Source organism: Rousettus aegyptiacus, unplaced genomic scaffold (genome assembly GCF_014176215.1).
Source record: "Rousettus aegyptiacus isolate mRouAeg1 unplaced genomic scaffold, mRouAeg1.p scaffold_m13_p_1, whole genome shotgun sequence".
Classification (NCBI taxonomy): Eukaryota; Metazoa; Chordata; class Mammalia; order Chiroptera; family Pteropodidae; genus Rousettus; species Rousettus aegyptiacus.
The window spans coordinates 77,228,948-77,248,192 of record NW_023416284.1 but is presented as its reverse complement, the minus strand read 5'-3'; the positions used below and the strand labels follow the sequence as shown (position 1 = coordinate 77,248,192).

At 35.5% G+C, this 19,245-nt stretch overlaps 1 protein-coding gene across 5 annotated transcripts in view; it reads right to left on the bottom strand.

The window, feature by feature from the left end:
- Positions 1–3,989, bottom strand: part of MAK (male germ cell associated kinase) — a 50,422-nt gene extending 46,433 nt beyond the window's left edge. For 3 of the 5 annotated variants that reach the window (XM_016118806.2, XM_016118810.2, XM_016118811.2), the window contains exon 1: positions 3,895–3,989. The gene's annotated coding sequence lies outside the window, so the exon portion shown is untranslated. The other 2 variants (XM_016118807.2, XM_016118808.2) reach the window with 2 other exon arrangements.
- Between the last annotated feature and the right edge of the window lie 15,256 nt (positions 3,990–19,245).

The window sequence follows — 19,245 nt, the reverse complement described above, 5'->3', positions numbered from 1 at the left end:
GGGAGTGTGTATTAATTTATCATTTATTTTACTTCACACAGATAATAACCCCTTCAAAGGCACATGTGAAACAATTTAGTCTAGGCCAACTCTGTGGCCAAGATCTTGAAAAAGAGATCATAATAGTAGATTTCAGTTCTATTTAGAGGTTCCTTCATTTCTTCTCTCAGCTTAAGTATGAGCAAATAGTCTTATCAAATGTCAGCAAATGATTCTCCATTTGCCTGGAAATACAAAGTTTTTTTGCAAGTGGCCTTTATACATAGATACAGATTCTAAATATTAAGGTATTAATACAGAGAAATGAAACATCTGTTTGCAGGGTTCCTGACTAAAACATGTATTTCCTTTTCTTAATTGTTCCTTTATCTGTAAAAAGAAATAAAATTTTGAAAGATCTTTTGGCTTCTTTGTTTTATACTATGTGCTACGATTAAACAAACCTTGGACTGAAATATGTTTCTTCTGATCATTTGGAATTTTATTAAATCAGTGTTTTGCAATTTTCTATTAGCATTTTAACCTACTTGACATTCTTTTCTAGCTACTCTATTTAGGGTAACGTACAACTAACTCTTTTAAGGAACAGGTCCTCTCTATAAGTTTACCGAATAAGTAACAATGTAGAAAATATATTTGTCCAAAAGGCCATGATGCTTACCATAGCAGTAAAATTATAAAATAAAAATACAGAAGGATTAAATGACCTATCTCTGACCAATCAGAAAATAAAAGATGGAGTCAGTCTAATACTTGCATTAGCTAAAAGCTGTGGTTGCTTTTTCTGTTGTTTGTTTTGTCTAGTTTTAGTATAGTCCCCAACTTCTAAACAACCCATTCTTATTGGCTTTTATAATCACTGATACAGCTAATTTTAAGGACCCATCCCTCTTTGCTCCCCAAACATGCAGAATCTAACTTACAATGAGAGTTACACTGCCCCCTGGAGATAACTACTCAACTCTTTATCCAAAAACACTAAGATGCTACTTAACAAACTGGAAAGTGCAAATGATGCTCTCTATCTGACAAAACCCTAAAGCTACCTACATCTTACTTATCCTATACCTGAGGACACTACAAAAATAATAGGCCAGAAACAGTGAAGGGAAAGAAAATGTGAGTAAGGGAGAAGGGAGTCTACTTGGAGCTTCCATCATGAAAATTATTTTTTTAACCCACCCCCAAAATTATTTAATTAAGAAATTTAATGGAATAATAGCATCATCTTTCCTTTGCAAATATGTTGCTATGCAACAGTTATTTTCACATTAACAAGCATTGAGTGCCTGAGAGGTAGAAAGTAATGTAAGCAATTCAGGAAAAGAACATACATTGCCTAATGAAAGAGGGAGCTGCCCAGGTGGAAACAGAAGTTCAGAGAGAAGAGGGTGCCAGAAACAGTAGTCAAAACTTTACCTTGCAGTGACTTAAGAACCTGCAAAAATGGAATTAATTGCCTCTTTCTTGTCCACTATTAAGACCATTAACCATCAATCACCATCACCAGTTCTGTTAGCACAACAGATCATTCAGTCACTGTTGACTTTCTGCATTTGGCCTCGAAACCGAAACAGTTATAGAGCGGCTATTTGGAAATTTCATTCCAAGCCTAACCAACCAACTTTCAAATATGTACTAGAAACAAAGTCTGTTTCAAGTGAGGATGCCTATAGCGTAAGGAATATTTATACTCAGGAAAGAATAAACATGAAACATTACCATATCCCAGCTTCTTCTGTTTGTGGGGTACAGTAGTGAAGATCGTGGATATAGCATAGATTTTAAAAAGTCAGATTGGTGGCTCTGACAGCATCTGTCCAGTTTAAGCCCTACCCGACCATTAAGTAAAACAAATTTACATACTATATTCCTAAATAAAAACTTTGGAAAGGTCTCTTCTGAGTCATATTAATTACAAATTATTAGCTCTCCAGGGTAAGAAGCTGACCACTTCAGCTGTCTCTTTCTTTCTGAAAATATAAGGACAATGGCCTAAAGAGGCATAGATATAAAGGTAAAGTTTTTTTTTAAAATCATTATTCCCATGTACATACTCACTGATAACATATAAACAACAGCTTTTATCTATATAGTACAGTAAGGTCCTAAACATAAACTGCCTAGTAATCCCCAGTTCACACACAATAATATTTCTCTACAAGTTACATATATTCTTCTCTGTTGACCTATAGAAAGCTACTTCTGCAAAATAGGAATGTATTAATATGATTTCTTATGTACATGACTATTTCCATATATATTTCCTTGTATGTGTAAATATATATGCACAACAAGACAAAACACAAATACATGTAATAGAATTACAATCTTCAACTAATTTAATGGAACTTGGAATTTTCTACAGTCAAGCTATGATACCTACTTTCCCATAGCTTAAACAAATCTTATAGTCTGATTTAAAGAAAAAACATTTATTTAGTCTCAATTATAGACCTACATTAAATGAACACCCATATAATTTCTCTCTCATTCTAGTTTTCTTATTTTTATCTAAGTGCACAATTACTGTAAACTTGAGCTTTATTCTCTAGAGCTTCTGCCAGTTAAGAAGGGATTTAGATAGGATTAAAAAAGATTAACATAGAGGGCAAAGGGAGGGTAAAACTTGTGTCTGTTAATCACTGAACATACACTATTTGGATGTCTTCCACTTGTCTTTGTAGGACCTACTGTAAAGATACCACTTCAAAGCTGGCATTATGTTTTTTTTTAAAAAAAGTAACGTCTTAAAAATCACCAAGTTGTTTAAGAAGCAAAACAAAAAAGATTTCAAACTAAGCAAGTCATATGTTTACAGAAATTAAAAGGGGAGCTTTTACAATAGGAAAACAAAAATTCCGTGTTAAAATATAAAAGCATTGGTGCTTTGTGCTAATATTCACAAATCATTTTAAAACTAAACAACAACAACAAAAAAATCCACCCCAACTAAGAGATCAAACATCCTTGCCGGACACCAACCTCACGTAGGCAGTTAAGTGGCCGCCTTCAGAGGAAATATCTCCCTTCCCCATCACGCGACGGTGAACTGGAGGACGGAGGAGATAGAGGAAGGCTAAAAAACTGAAAGGTAACTTTTGCCTCCACCACTATTTTGATTCAATGGCTTTTTTTTTTCTGTTTAAAATAAGTCCGATAACTTTGACTCCACGAGAATTCCGTTTTTATTAGAACAAATGTATGCTCATTTAAAAAGATTCTGGAAACATAATTACATAAATCTCTTTCGTTTTAGAACTAAGATTACAAACCACTAAAAACAAGTTTTATTACTCCCCCCATCTTTCAACCCATTTCATTTGCAGTAAAGAAATAGTTTTCGTTACACGGACGCTCTGATCCCTTTTCTGCAACCCGGGGCCTTTAAAAGACTTCTCCCTTTTTTCTTTGTGGCTGTTCTGAACGCAATTCACTGCTTTACCGAGACTTGACCCTGCCCCTCAGTCCTAAAAGTAGTTTCCCCTTCAGCCCCAGCAGTAGAGGGAGCGGCGAAGGTGTGTGTGTAGGGGCGGGGCGGGAGAGAACCTGGGGAAGAAGTTCGGGGGCAGAAGTCCCTCAGATTGAGGATGTCCTGCCGTCATCCTCCCACCCGGGACAGACACCCCTATCTAAAGAGCGCGGGAAAGTAGTCGAGAGGGCCTCGGACAGCACCCGCAGAAGTAGGCGCAGGCTGACCCCTCCCGCCAGCTTCGCTCCTCCCCGGATCTCCTCCCTCCCGTCCCTCCCCCTACCAGTGTCTAGGCCCCTTCTCTCCGCAGAGGTTGGTCCTAGTAGGACAGGACTCCGAGGGGACATGCCGGGCCAGCCTCGCAGGACAGGCTCGGGCTAGGTGGACGGAGGGTGGCGGCCCCGCAGCTGGCTCGGGATTACCTGTCTGCGCCGCGGCAGCTTTCCTCGTTCGCTCCCTTGTGAAGCTTCGGCGTCTTGTGTGTTTCATCTCCTAGGAAACGGCGGGGGTGCGCCAGCTCCTGCGCAGCCTGTCCATTTACACCCCGCCCATAGGGGCGTGGTCTAGCAGTACAAGCCCCGCCCAATATTGCGTCTGCCGCTTCCCTGGGGCGGGGCTTCCTAGAACCTCGGGGAGTATTTGGAACCCATTTAGATTTCTGCCGTTTAGATCTTAGCCATTTAGTTTAAGGGCTTGGGACAGTCTTGATTACCTTTTCAGTTCTTTATAGAAAGTTGGTTGGTTTGCCCTTTATTTTGTTTGCTTTTGCTCTGATTCATTCTACACTCTTTTTAAAAAAATTTTTATAAGAGTGTATTTGAGTCAAAACTGATGATATATGCCAGGAAGCAGGATTTCAAGTACTACCCATTGTACAAAGTCTTGATTCACTAGATCTGATTCCTAGACTTGGGAAGAGCAAGAGAAAGACATATGTTTTCCATATACTTATAAACTGCTCTTGTGTTTCATTTCCTTATATTGGTCAGTTACTGGGGTATATATTATCTCCTAGGCCATACTTCTAAGGTTGTTTTCATTTATTCAGAGAACCTACTCAGTACTAGTGTTAGATCATGGTAATTACAAGATAAATGAATGTGTAAATAAATGGGCAAATAGTAACTAGAGTTGCAAGAGGAGGGTACACTTGTGTTACTGAAAAAAAGTTCAGATTGGTTAGCAAAAAGGATCTATAAATCAGAAGCATGATACATGAGGCAATGATGTATCCATTTAGTAAGTATCTATTAGGAATCTGGCTCTGGTCTTGGCACTGAGAATAATGCCAAGGTAGCAAGACAGACATGCTCATGGCCCTCTCAAAGCTTCAAGTGAAATAGGCAGGCAGAGTAAAAAGGTCTTACATGCACCATTATGAAGCTTAAGCCATACCATGCGACAATAGGGAACCACTGAAGAATTTTCCACAGAGGAGTGACATGTTCACATTTGCATTTTAGAAAGTTTACAAGAGCAGCAGTACATAGATGGGTCTGAGCAGTGCATCTGGAGGCAAGAGAAAGAAAAAGAGGATACTGTAATTTATCAGGAAGAAATGATGAGGATCTCCCTATAGCAGTGGTGATGGAAGTAGGACAGAAAGAGACAGATTTCAAGGGATATTTAGGTGTTAAAGTTGACAGGACCATATGGCTTAAATAAGAGATAGTGGTATCCACAACCAATTGGAAAATATTGGAAGAGGAACAGATTTGAGGAGAGAGGGTAGGAAATAATAGGCCCAGTTCTGAAAATTTTGTGTTTGAGAAAAATCCAAATGGAAGTCACAAGAAGGCAATTTGAGGTACAGATTTGTAACTTAGGGTTATGTCAAAGCTGGAAATACAGATATATTAGACTACTATAGATGAAGTCATGGGTGTGGATGAGATAAATTAAGAAGAAAAGAGGGCCAGAATTCTGGAAAACTCCATCTTCTAAAAACTGGGGAGAAAAATATGGAGATGAAGGAGAAAGACTCACAAAGGCAATTTAGAGATGCAGTAGGATATCTCAAAAAATATTTCAGAGCAAGTTGAGAAGTGGTAGGTTTTAAATTAAAAAAAAAAAAAAAAGAAACAAGGAGGAAAACAAAAAGAAGAAACCATGATCAACTAGATCTTCTGAGGGGAGTGCTTCTGCTTTGAAGCAACTAGATCATTTGTAAAGCATTATTATTTTTGCATTGTTACAATAGGAAGCATAGAAAATCTCTGAGCACTCCTAACTCCTTCTAAAAGGTACCTGATGGGGGAGCAGGAGCAGTAAGCAAATGTGAAAGGCAAAGCTGGCCTAAAGGCAAATCCAACTTGAGCACAGCAACAAGAAGACTAAGCCTTGGACTGTGGCAATAGGACTGACCAGAACCAGGGACTAGAAAATTAACCAGGGAACTGGAAAGGGGTCAAAGTGATCCCAAGCCAGTAGAATTCAGTGGGATTCAGTTGAATCCCAGAAGAAACAAGCACAAATCATCTCTGAAAGAGACTCTTTGGTTTAGGCCTCTAGGTTTTTCACAAAATATGAGCTCATGATCACATGACAAATGAACCCTCAAGTGAGAATTAACAGAAAAAGAAACAATATATTTACACTTTCAAGGTTTTCAGAAATTGGAAATATTAACTTGAATATAAAATAACTATGCATGAAAAGCATACAGAAAAACATACAGAATGACACAAATGAACCAGCTGACCAAGAATAGTAGAAAAATAATTAAACTGTTAAAAATGAATGTCATGATTATTAACATTTTTAAAAGAATGAATTAAATAGCATATTAGAACCAAAGAAAGAATTAAGGAACTGGCACAAAATCTGCAGAAGTCATCAGAACGTAGCATAAAGAGATAAGAAGATAGAAATATGAATGAGAGATTAAGCAGTATGATGGATAGAAAGAATAAGAAAGTTTAATAATGTCTAAATAGAGTCTAAAAAGTAAAGAATAGTGAGATTGGAGGAGAGGCAAGTTTTACAAAATTGTGGCTGAGTATTTTCTGCAACTAACCTAGGACATGAATCTGCAGATAAAGGAAGTAGAAAGAATACCAAGATGGGCAAGTAAAAAGATATCCGCATCTAGACACAGAGTAGTAAAACTGCAGATCACCAAAGACAAAGCAAACCTAACATCAGAAAAGAGAAGGCCTACAAAGAAAGAGCAATTAGACTGACAGCAGAATTTTTAACAGTAAAACTGGAAGCCAGGAGATGAAATGGAAATTTCCCCTTAAGTAAAAATGAAAATAATGAAAAATTTCCCTCAAAGTACTGATAAGAAATAACTGTTAAACTGGAATTGTACCTAAGAAAACTATGTTTCAAGAGCAGGGGAAAATAGAGATATTTTCAGATTTAAAAAGCAAAACAAAACTAAGATATTTTACAACCAAAAGACCTACTCTAAAGGAACTTCTAAAGTCTTGATTTTACACAGAAGAAATGCAATCCCAGGAGGAAGATCTGAGGTGCAAAAAGAAAAGATCTGATGAGTGTGTATAAATACACAAATTTTCCGTGTAAAATAATAATAGTCTAATTTGTGGAGTTAAAAATATGAACCAAAATATTAGATGACATTAGCACAGAAGTTGAAAGGTTAATCAGAACTAAAGAATTATAAGATCTCTGTAGTGTTTAATAGCCTGTTAAGATAGAAACTTTAGCCTTTGTTCACATTCAATATACTCTCATGATAGTCAAGTGATCCTGTTAAAACACACGGCAGATTTTGTCACTCTGTTTAAAACCTTGAAATAGGCTCCCATCTCCCTTTATTATGTAGGTCTTTATTATGACCTGCAAGCCTGTGAAGATCATCTGGTTACCTTTCTTCTATGTGATCTCATCTCCTACTAGTCTCCTTCAGTCACTCTGCTTCAGCTACACTGGCCTTCTCACTTGCTTGAGAAGCTCCTGCCTCTGGGCCTTTGCTCTGGCTTTCTTGCTGCTTGGTATTTTCTTCCCCCAGATATCTGTGTGGCTCAGTCAGTCCCTCATTCCCTTTTGGTTTTTACTTAAAAAAAAATTTGCTTTTTTGGTGAAGCCTTTCTGGCCACCCTGATTACCCTGCTTGGTAACACTTCATGCTTACCCTGATGCTTTATCTTTTTCTTTTTAGTACTTACCGCCATTTCACATCTCATATATTTTACTAATATGTGTTGTTTATTTTCTACCTCCCCCACTGGAATGGAAGCTCCCTGAAGACAGGGATTTATGTGTTTAGTTACCAATGAATGTATCTGTCCCTTAAATAGTACCTGGCATGTATTAGATACTCAATAAATATTTGTTGAATAAATAAATGAATGTTTCTCTGGCTGCTTTCTGGAGAATGAATTATAGAGGGGCAAGTGGGTAGTAGGAAAACTATTAGGAGACATTTGTAGCTAGACAGTGAAGATATGATAGTGGAATCAAGAAATGTGACAGCAGTAGAACTAAAGTGAAGCATTACAGTGTCCAACACAAATCAGTCCTTAGATGGATTCAGTTGATTGACACCTTAGAAAACTTCCGAATGCAAGTCTTTAATTGAACCTCCTGTGACAGAAATCACTACCCCTCTAATTTCAATTTGGCATGGTTCTGATTATTTAAATTATCTTTTCATTGAATTGTAACATATTACTTTGCAATTCCTGACCATTACTCTGATTTTTACTTTGTATGATCTGTAACGGACCTCTTGTTTTTGCCTATTTGGCATTTACTCCTCCTTGTCAGGTATTCCCCTAAGTTTCCTTTGCAGAGACACTCCTGACCCATTTGTCTTTGTGGTTCAGCTTCAAGGGTGGGCATGTGAGCCACTCAGAGTCTCAGTGGCTAGCTTACATAGATGGGCACATGATTCTGAAATACTGGGGAAAAGATATTCTTTCTCTTTCTGCTAGAGAAACTTAGTAAAACAAAGGCCCAGAGCATCTTTGCTGCAGTGCTGAGAATGAACACAAAAGAATGCAGAGCTGAGAAGGAAGGAGATTATTTCCAGGTGACAGCATTTGAGCACCTGCATTGAGCCATGTCTCAATCTACTCTTGATCTTTTTCAACTGCAAGAGCCAGAAAATTTTTCTTTTTGTCATTTGACTTTCCTTTCTGCTTAAATTGAAAGTGTTCCTGATTTATACAGGACCATAAAGAAGACATACTTTTTCCTCTCACATCTTACCATTTCCAGTATTTAAAGTTAGCTACCCTGTCTCTCTGTGCCTTGCCCTCACACCTCAGAATTACAGGGTGAAGGGTCAGTTAGCCCAGCCCAAGTGTGGGGCTCTGATATTTAGTGAATGACTAAGGGATCAGAAATTTCCTGATTCAGTACATTCTTTTTACTATGCTGTCCTCTTTAACTTTTTATCACCTCCCAACTCTGATTCAGCTAGCCTCAACTGATGTGTTTCATAAGTTATCATTCCTCTTTAAAATGTAAATTAAATTATCTTCTAAAAAAGTATCAACTATAGAATATGTAAGATCATGATCGAATTTTAATTCTAAACAAATTTTAACTGTCATAATTTTAAGAATGACCCTCTTTATTTTATTTTCTTCTTAGCACTTATCACCTTTAAATATACTACTATATAATTATCTGTTCATTTTGTTTATTGTTTGTTTCACCCTTTACTCCCACTAAATTATTATCTTCATAGGAGAGTGATTTCATTTGGTTTGGTCATTGTTTCTACAACACACTAAAAACTAGCTAGCACATAGTAGGTGCTCAATAAACATTTGTTAAATGAATGATGCAGATTCTGCCCTCTAGAAGCTCATGTTCTAGAACAGAAATTGCATTTTGCTAGAGGAATGTACAGTCCTGGTAGGGGCTACGTCTTTTAGGTTTGATTCACTTTCATTTTTATAAAGATATTCTCATCAAATTGTTTCTTGAATTTATTTTTCTGAGCAACTGCTTTGTATTAGAGACATTTAAATTTTTATTTTAAAAATAGAACATTTATTTTCATTTTTTTCAAATATAAATTAATTGGATAAAATCAGAAAGCACAGGCAAGTTTAAAAGGAGAAAATAAATAACACTTTCCTCTGTTTACTGTTTAATATTTTGCTATATTTTCCCACTTTATTAAACCAAAAAGTTTACTGTAAAATTAAAGATGGTATCACCTGAATAATCCAGTTCCCTAACAAAGTTTCCACTCTAAACAAAGAAAACCACTTCACACCACCATAGAAATAGATTTTCCACAAAAGCGAGAGTATAAGTGGATGTGTTGGTTTTTACCAGTGTTCGTAGCTAGTAGCTTTTTACCAGAGCCAGGATGTTGGTGTCATTCAATGATACACAATAGCATCTTGGCTAAGTGCCATCCCAATACTGGGAGCCTCCACACCTACCTCAGAGAGATCTTAGAGGTTGCAGGCAGAAGCCGAGGTGGGCCCATATCTAGGATATCCAGAGATATTGAACCCAAAACACTTGATTAGAATGTCAGGCACAAAATATCCTTAAGGACAACTGCGACCATCTTGAAGGGGCAGGGTTGGGAACCTGAGATCTGGCTTATCTGTCAAGAAGCAGCTACTTCACTCCATTATGTTTAAACAGACTATTCAGTTCACTTCATTCCTGTCACAGATAAGTCTAGAGCCTGTCTTGCTTAGGAGGAAGTAATAAATTATATCACCTCAAGTATGTTTGTCTCTGTCAAATGAATTTGTGGAACTGATCTTTATCAATATGTTTCTAGGTCCAGCAACTTTGTTTACATGTTTTATTCACTGACTTAGAAGATTTAACTGTAATACGATATATCATCAACTTCCTGCCCCAAAGAAGCTCAACAGCTCTGAAATAAAATTTAAAAAATACTAGAGGGATATCATAAAGACAAGTGACTGTCGAAAATTAATTTTCGTTCTCAGTTTTTTTGATTTTTTAAAATGCATCCTCCTTGAATGGGGTCACAATGAAACATTTGGGGGTGGTTGTGTTAGAAAAACTCAAGATAGCTCTTTAAGCACAGAGAGTACATGTAAGCTTCATATTTTTAAAACATCACACAAGTCTTTGGTAAGAGTAGTTTTTAATTGGCTTCACATGCAGGTTTTAGAGATATTTATTTAGATATGATTTCGTTAAATGTCAAAGTTTATAGTTTTTATAGCAAAGATTTTTTTCTGTTAAATTTGTTCAGTTATAAATTAAAAATTACACATCACCCAATTCACTAGGTGTTTTAACAATATTCATGCTCATTTTTGTTTTACTCATGAACAGTCTCACACGGTCTAAATCTTGAGCAAATTAGAAAAATGAAGTATTTTTTCCTGAGGATAAATACTCATCTTTTCAAAGTAAAAACATAACTGCAAAGACTAAATGGCAAAGGAGAAGGAAGCTGATTCACACTGCCCAACTCAGATGATGTTCAGCAATTGGATGTTTTGAGGGATACCAGAAAGTGCCAGGGGTGGGGCCAAAGAAAAGAAGATTGGTTGAAAGTCTGTAAAAGAAACCATGAGACCCTCAGATTTCATCCTCTAGCCCACCCGGCCAGGGGCCACTGCCCCTAATACACAGTTGAAGGCTGAATAAGGCACCAGCTGAAAATAGGAAGGTTAAGAAAGCTAGTGCATTTTGAATGATGAGACACTAGGCCTCTTTCTCTGCTTTCAGAAAGATGGCAATTGGCTTATATCATAGGTTAAGATTAGAACATTACTCTCTGGAAAAGTAGATTGGAACAAGAAAAAAATCCTGAGGATACTGACATTTGAGTCCCCCAGTTGACAAGGCCCACCCAAATAAGGAATCTGAGGCATATGAGGAAATTCTGTGACTCAAAGGAAATAAAGCCAAGGCAGGGAACTTTAAAAATGAAAAGGCAAAACAATCCTAAACTATAATTAATATTCTCCAAGTCATAAAGAGAAAATATTGTACCCATGAAACAGGAAAAAAGATTCTATAAAAGGAAGTAATATTCAGGGAACAATAAAGAGCTCTTAGATAATAAAACTAGGATAGCAGAAATCTAAAATAAATTTACATAATAGTTGAAGGTAAACTCCTGGGAATTTGAACAAAACAACATGTAGTTTAAAAAAGTAAATAATATAGAAACAACTAGATAATAAAAGAATCAAGTTTTTTGTCTAATTAGGAGGAAAAGAGGAAACTGGATCAAAAATCAAAAAATTAATGCAAAAATAACACAGAGTTGAAGGATATTTGTTTTCATGTTGAAAGAGCTCACTAAATGCTCATAAAAGAATAGGAAGGGGGAAAAAATGAAGACATATCTCAGTGAAATTTTAGAGAACTAGTGATCAGTAGAAAATTCTAAAAGCTTCCAAAAAGGAAAAGAAATAATTTACACACATGCAATTAGGAATTACAGTGCTAGCTGATGCTAAAAACCAGGTAAATATCCAAGCAAATAAAAAACAGAGAAATGCCTTTGGAATCTAAGGAAAAATCATTTCAACCTTGAATTTGACACTCAAGCTATTCCTCAAGTTTGAGATGTGCACTCTCCTTCCATGAACCCTTCCATGAATCCTTTCTTAGGATGTTTCTGAAAAGGTGATCCATCAAAAGGAGAGATAAATCAAGAAAGAAGATGTAGGATCCTGGATAAAGAGGATCTAACACAAGAGAGAGAAAAAAAGCCCCAGGATAATAGCAGAAGGAAGAAATAGTCTAAACCTGTGGTTTAGAAATATGGAGGTAAATACCAGAAGAAATGCGTGGATGATTTCAAAGTGCCTTGCTCAGGCTAGTGAGAATCAGATTTAGGGAAGGGTAACCCATTATTATACTGTGTGTGTGTGTGTGTGCGCGCGCGCGTGCGCGCGGGTGTGCACGTGTATGTGTGTACACACAAAATAAGAGGTAACTTTTGAAAAAAATATTAGCATGTAATGGCTCCCTCGTCATATGTATTGCCTACTGCAATGAAGAGTCTGTTATGTCAAATATGAATTGTAAGGAATTCTTTATGTTGTCTGGCTTTTTAGTGACTTCAAGACAACACAAATATGTTTATGATTTGAATATGGTAAATATTCACAGCTGTGATAAGTCAAACCCAAACTGCTTATGCTAGCTAAGGATTATTATATAGTAAAGCAAAAATGGTTCACAAACAATTACTTATAAAAAATGACAGTTCTGAAAATTTATCACTTTTTATTAGTGATGAAGAGACTAGAAAATTCAATTGCTTCTCCATTTCCCCATCTCAAGAAACATAATTTTAGATTTTTAACTTTGGAGTAACCGAATTCTATCAACAATTGCCTCAATTTTCACATTCTTTTTGTAAATATGGATTTAACTTATGCTTGAAGCCAAATGACAAATGCTGGAGAAGGAATATCATTGGATTTGATCAGCAGGTTTCACTCTTTTACTAGGTCATTTAGGAGAAAGTTGCAGCATCAAAATGTACAAGATCTTTGCATATACTTCCCTGTTCTTTGTATTACCAAGATGACATGGGACACTGAGTGATCCACAATGTGTAATTCTAATTAATACTCCTTCCATAAACTTCAGAAAAGTATTAAAGTGTCTTATAACCCCGAAGTGGATATACACCTTCAAGATCATAGACGTTTCTTACTAAAACATAGTAGGAATGAAGGACTTCTTTAGACTATTCTCCTTTCTCTGAAGTTATTTCATTTCTAGAGGATATTCACATAGAAGCTTCTAGTTTAATCTGGGAAATGCTAGGAATTCACTTTTTTAAAATTTGAGGTAAAATTTACATGCACTGGAATGCCAAATATTAAGGGTTTTTATAAATGTACATAATCCTGTTATCACCACCTTGATTTAGACATAGAACATGCCTTTCACACCAGAAAGCCCCTTCATGTCCCTGACCAGCCAATTTCTGCTCCTTCTTTATGGACATTATTGATTTCTATTATTAGAGATTAGTTTTGTCCTTTCTTGAATTTCATGTAAATAGAATCATAGAGGGTATACTCCTTTGTGCCCTGCAGCTTCTGCTCAATATAATGTTTTAAAATTTACCTGTGTTGTTGTGTTTATCTGTAGCTTATTTTTGAAATTACAGAACAGCTCTCCATTGCATGAATTTACCATAATTTGTTTATTCATATTTCCTGTTGATTGACACTTGGTTAGCGTAAATAAAGCTTCTGTGATAATTCTTGTACAAACCTTTTTTTTTTTTTTTTGGTGGAGATATGTTTTCATTTCTTTTGGGTAAATACCTAGCAATGAAATTGCTGGATCATAAGAGAAGTGTATGTTAAACTTTAAAAGAAACTGCCAAATGGTTTTCCAAAGTAGTTGTGTTATTTAATGATTCTACTAGCAACATATGAGAATTCAAGTTTTCTCCACATTCTTGCTAACATTTGGTATTGTCCATTTAAAAAGAAAATTAGCTATTCTAATGGTTGCAAAATCTCTCATTTAGATTTAATTTACATTTCTCTGAAGACTAATAATATTGAGCATCTTTTCATGTATAATTAGCCATTCATACATTTTCTTTTGTGAAGTACCTGTTCAATTTTTTACTGAGTTGTTTGTCTTGTTACCAATTAGCTTGAATTCTTCATATATGCTGCATATGAGTTCTTTGTCAGGTATGTGTTTTGCAAATATTTTCTCTTTGTGACTTGCTTTTTCTTTTTATTAGTGATGTCATTTGATGAGCGAAAGTTTTACATTTTGATAATGACCTATTTATCATTTTTCTCTTTAATAGTTAGTGCTTTTTGCATTCTCTTTAAGAAATCATTGCCTATCGCAAGGTAACAAAGATATTCTCCTATGTTTTCTTGAACATTTATAGTTTTAGCTTTTATATTTAGGTCTATAATCTATCACAAATTAATTTTTGTGTGTACTGTGATGTAGTGGTTGAGGTTTATTTTTCCTCCAGGTAGATATTAACTTTTTAAATGTTAGATCAGACTTAACCTAGGACAAACCCCGCTTGAAAATGTTATATTCTCTTTTTAATGTATTGCTTGAATTCAATTTAATAATATATGGGTAAGGATTTTTCAATTGTGTTCACGAGGTATATTGATCTGAAAATTTTTTTCTTATAGTATCTTGTCAAATTATCATATTAGGGCTATGCTAGACTCTGGAAAACAGCTAGAAAGTATTCCCTGCCCATTTCATTTCCTGAAAGAATTGGGTAGATTGATATTATTTATAATCTAAGCCAAGAGTTTTCTTTGTAGGACAGTTTTTAATTACACATTATTTAATAATCATAGAATTATTCATAATTTTTATTTCATTTTGTGTCCATTTTGGTAAGTTTATTTTTTTTAAGTTTCTCATTTCATCTCAGTTGTCTAATTTGCTGACTTCCAGTTATTCATAATATTTCCTTATTATTCTTTTGATGCCTATATGATATGTCTTCATTGTGCCTTCATTTTTTAAAAACATTTCTGCTGAATATAGAATTCTGAGTTGACATGTTTTTTTCCCCCCAGAACTTTGAAGATGCTATTCTGTCCTCTATTATTTCTAATAAGAACTTAGATGTTGTTTGTATCCACCATTTTTCTTAATTTTATCCAAAGATTAAAAAATTTTTCTCTATTTTTGATTTTTCAGCTACCTGTCAATGATGAGCCTAGGTGTGATTCTCTTTGTAATTCTCTTTATGAGATGCACTGAACATTTTGAATCTGTTTGTTGATATTTTTAACCAGTTTTTGGAAATGTAAGAGTGTTGATTTTTGTTTTAAGTAGTCAGTAACCATCAACTAATCACCTGGAATTTATGGTTGCTTGGTATTACATTTTTATTTTTTTATATTTTATTTTTATACTTATTTTTATTATGGTGACATTTGTTAATGAAATTCAGTACATTTCAGGTGTACAATTTAGCAGTAAGTATTACATTTTTAAAGACGAGTTTGTTTTAGTTTTGCATTAGTTTTAGGGTTAATTCTTTTAGACGTAAGATATAACCTTTACTCTCTATGGCCCTTTTAGGGTTTTTATGGAAGGAACTATGGTGTTAAGCAAACCTTTACAAACTGGTGAGACATAAGCTCCAAATTCAGTCTCCCTTGCAGCGGGCAGCAGAGGAGACTGTTGTTCTGTTTTTGCAGCTTTCCAGCTGTTGCTTTACTTTGTTCTCCTTGGAGTCTTGTCTATGCAGACAGAGTTCAAGGGTAAGGAAAGAATTTAAATTGATTTATGTACAAACTTTGGGGTTCTCTCTCTGTGGCTCCCTTTTTTCTAAGATCCCCCTGTGTCAATTTCCAACTGCTTTTTTTCTCCAGACTTTATCCTCTGACAAACCAAACCACTGCAGCACCATGCTCCTGTTCTAGCTGCTCCATGTCGTGTGGATGGGGTCATGCTCTCAGGGGACAAGGTACATAAACATGAGCTGAAGTCAGTGTGATCCTCTTCTCTCAAGAGGCAAATCCCCTCCAATTTCTACCTCACTTTGGTGATTTTTTTCAGGGCCTTCAAATGGTTAAACTTTATATTATCCAGAGTTTATAACTGTTACATGAAGGAGAGATAGTCTATAATAAGCCATTCTACCATTTCCAGAAATAGAAATTCAAGAATTTACCTTTAAGTATTGATACTCCAAATGTTTCAGAACAATATTGTATTTTATGACTCCCAATATTTCTATTTGTATGTTTATGGATTAATATGTAGATATAGAACACAAAATGGCAAAACATGTATTTTGATCTTCAGTATAACATCAACATATGTAGTGGTTTAATATAATCATTATTCTTGGGATTCTTCCCTATTCACTCTCATTCTTGTGTTTTCCACAAATTGTCTCATCCTCAAATAATCAATTTTTCAGTGGTTAATCTTATTAGAGGTTTCTTTCAATTCTCCTTACAGAATGGATTGTTCAAAAGTATATATATATTTAAACTACCAGCATATTTCTTATCAAAGTTGGGCAGAATATCCTTCAGTACGTGATTGCTATCAAGGCAATGGCTGACCTAGCAACTTCATGCTTCTTTAAGACTGCGTATTTCAAATTTGAGTTTTTCTGTTCTAGGGAGATAAGCATTCTTGAAAAAGATGTCATTACATGGCCTTCTCATAACTTTCAATTGATAATACTTTTTAAGCCTAAAATCAGTTGAGAAACTCTAAACTTCTTAGTATTTAAGGCTGCAATAAAATAGTTGAGATGTAGAACAAGAATAATTTAACACTCACATTTGCCTTATTTTCAAAAAATTGTGTGTTCAAAAACTATCTTTTCAAAAGTACCTTTGATGTTCCAAACAGAGGGGTTTATCAGGCCATTGACTGCTGCTGTGTTATATTCATGAGTAATTGCTAGGAAATAATATTTTACATTTAAGTAGCATTTTACAATCTACAAATGACAAGTATTATTATATGCTGATAATTCTCAAATTTGTATCTCCAAGTCTGTGCCTCCATTCCAAGCTCTAGATTCATATATCCAACTGTTTATTCAATACCTTACTTAGAAATCTAATAGTTTGAACTTACCATGTTCAAAACTGAGCTCTAATACTCTCTCCTTCCCCTACTCTCCCCAGGTACTCCAGCTCTAGCCTTTCCCATCTCAGTTGATGGCAACTCCATGATTTCAGCTGTCAAATCAAATATGTGGTACATCAGTATTGAATCTTCTTCCTCTTATTCTCCACATTAAGAAAACCTATAAGCTTTTCCTTTATAATGTATCCTGAATTTAACTATGTCTCATCACCCCTGCTGCCCACAACCATGGATCAAGCCACCATCATCTCTCACGTGCATTATTGCAATAACCTTCTCACTAGCTTCCCTGCTTCCACACTTACCCCTCCTCAGTCCATTTCCAACACATCAGCCAGAGTGATTCTGTTAGAACACACACCTCATATCAAAGCACTTTGCGCAAAACCCTCCAATGTTTTCCTACATCGCTCCAATAAAAGGCACTGTTTTTATTAGGACTGAAAAGGCCCTACCTTACGTCCACTGTTCTCCTTTTACTCATCCGGCTACAGCAAACCGTAGGTTCCAAACATGCTGAACACTGGCTGTTCTCTCTGCCTGGAATGCTCTTATACCACATACCCACATGGCAAGCTGTCACATTTTCTTCAGATTGTCACCCATAGGTCACACCCTTAGTGAGGCATTCTCTGGACTCTCTATGCATATTTGTACACCTCTTCACAACATATACTTTCCAACTCCCCTTGTCTGCTTTATTTTCTTCCTTAGCCCTTACCACCACATGCCGTACTATATATTTTCTTATTGAGACCTTGTGTATTGTCAATCTCCACCGCTAGAATATAATTTCAGTGAGAGGAGGGATTTGAGCTGGTTGTTCTCTGCTCTATCTCCAGTGCCTAGACAGCGTCTAGAACACAGAGGAAGTTCCGAACATATTTGTAGAATGAATAATACAAAGCACGTTTATACATATTGACATATCTGATCCTTCCTACAAGTCTATCTCCATTTTACTAATCGGTAAAGTACGTTCAGAGTGATTATATAACTTGACTTAAGGCACATAGTCAATTTCAAAGACAAAAATCATATATAAGATTTATGATTGTGGAATTTCAGAGATACTTCCATGACACTACACTGTTCCACCCCAAAGTCAAGACCAGCATGGCTGATGAATCATATGAACCCAAAGAGTAAATGAAGATGTTGTTTTTATAAATCAAGAAGAGAAGGATTTTCAGGTGTTGCTATTTCTATATTATTATAATACTTCTTCTGAACTAGTAATATAGGCTTTTTTAATTAAGATGTGATTTATGTAATATAAATCTAACCATTTTAAAGTGAATAGTTCAGTAGCTTTTAATACATTTATATACTGTACAATCACTACCTCTAGTGATACAGAATTTTAATGATAGGGTTTCTTTCCTTCCTTCCTTCCTTCCTTCTTTCCTTGTTTCTGTCTCTCTTTTGTTTTCTTCAGATTGCGCTATTACAAATACAGAGAACATTATCAGAAGAAAACTTAGAGAACTCACATTCCTTTCTATGAATCAGTTCCTTCTTTTCAAAACACTGATATTTTTCTACCATGTTTATTGAACTATTGCTAGGCTTTAGTACTTTAGCAGTACACATAAGACTTTGGAAGAAAAATATCTTATAAATAGGACCAGGATATATGAATTTTTTGATGTGCAGTTAGTTATTACTACTCAAAGTATATTCTTGGTATCTACTTACATGAGAATTAGCCATAGAATATAGTTCATATAATCTGTTCACATAAAGGTTCACCTTTGTCTGCAGGCTTTTTGTAAAACTGCAGTTTTACATTTACAAAGTCTATTTTTTATTATTTTATTAATTATGTATTATATAACATATTAGTGTTTTATACAAATATCATTTATTCTTGTGAATTTGTCTCAGGACATACCATTCTCTGTCCTGTCTCACGACTTGTTAGGGGTTCACTATTCCTGAACACCAACTCCATTCTCCATCTACCAAATTCTCTCCATACCCCCAGACTCAGGCCTGCTTCTTCTGTGAGGTTCTCACCAGCAACTTAAACATCACTGGATTTCTTCCCCCTCTGAATTTATTTTACTGTTCATATTGTCTGTACCACATTATTGATTGCTAGATTACATTCTAATCTATCTTGTTCATTATCACTTACTATTCTGGGGCCCCATCGCATTTTCCATAAACTGAGCAGATGAGATTAGATGACCTTTAAAGTTTCTTCCAATTCTGAAAATTCTGATTAGCATAATAGTGTTTTCTTC